The sequence below is a fragment of the Branchiostoma belcheri genome, unplaced genomic scaffold (genome assembly GCF_001625305.1).
Source record: "Branchiostoma belcheri isolate BF01 breed outbred unplaced genomic scaffold, Haploidv18h27 scaffold47, whole genome shotgun sequence".
Classification (NCBI taxonomy): domain Eukaryota; kingdom Metazoa; phylum Chordata; class Leptocardii; order Amphioxiformes; family Branchiostomatidae; genus Branchiostoma; species Branchiostoma belcheri.
Window position 1 is genome coordinate 1,071,663 of NW_017804098.1, and position 1,187 is coordinate 1,072,849.

Genomic DNA, 1,187 nt, shown 5'->3' on the forward strand with positions numbered 1-1,187 from the left:
GCCTTTGGAGTGTCCAGCATGTAAGGGTCGAAACTGAGGAGCTGTTTCATGGCAGTGCGTGTGCGAACTCTGAACACTGGGGGTGATAGCCATTTAAACATATTTGTCATGTAGGCAGGAGCTTTGTGGCGAACTGCCTTCTGTACAGCTACTAGCGTACTCACTTTTACCCTATCAGCCAGTGGTACCAAACCAGCCTCAGCTAGCAGGGTTTCTGTAGGAACACGATCTTTGAGTGTTCGCCCTGTGATAATCCTGGCTGCACGATTTAACAATCTAGACAATTGCAGTGTCTTTGATTTGTTACAGTGTAAAAGCGATAGTAACCATGAGGTATCACAATAATCTAGGTGTGTGTATAACAAGGTACGACACATGACTTGAAGAATCTCCTTAGTAACAAAGGGTTTAGCCCGGCTTAAGGCACTAAGGCCAGCAAGGAGCTTCTTTACAACTCTCTCGGCGTGTCCTGACCAGGTTAGGGAGGAATCCATAGTGACACCTAAATATGTAAAAAGGTTAACCTGTTCGAACGAGTTAGACCCATCAGTTACAGTGATGTTCTTTCCTGCATGCCGCAGTTTCTGAGGTGTTCCAAAAACCATGGATTTAGTTTTGTCAGGATGAAGTGATAGCATGTTTTCAATAAACCAGTTGGCTACCGATTTCATCCCAAAATATTATTTCCTTCTCGGTCTAGAAAGGAAAATGCAATTTCATATGATGCGGCAATAATCGATCTAGATTTGTCTATGCGCAACATAGCCTTTGAAAGCGCGAGCTGAAAACTTAAAAGTAAAACTAAAAGTAAAACTGAACGGATTGGTTTCAAATTCGGCTGGTATGTTCATGGGAGCTTAGAAAGTGGCTGTATGAATTCCGTCTGATGCCGTAATTGGCCATTGAGTTATATTCTAGTTGAAATTTGAGTCATTAAAGCATAGAGTTCTCCAAATAATTGAAAACAAAGGTTTACGTTCCTCAAGAAAGATTTGAGTGCAGCCTTTGAAAAGGGTTTAAGGCTGTCCTTTTCAATAATGCGAATTCCTAATCCCTATAATACCTTTGATTCTACTGTCCTTTACACCATTTACACAGTAATAACTTCTATCAATTGCTTGCTTCTTGGCGACATTAGTGCGTTCAAGTATTATGTTGGGATACATGATTTTAATGCTGTACACTTG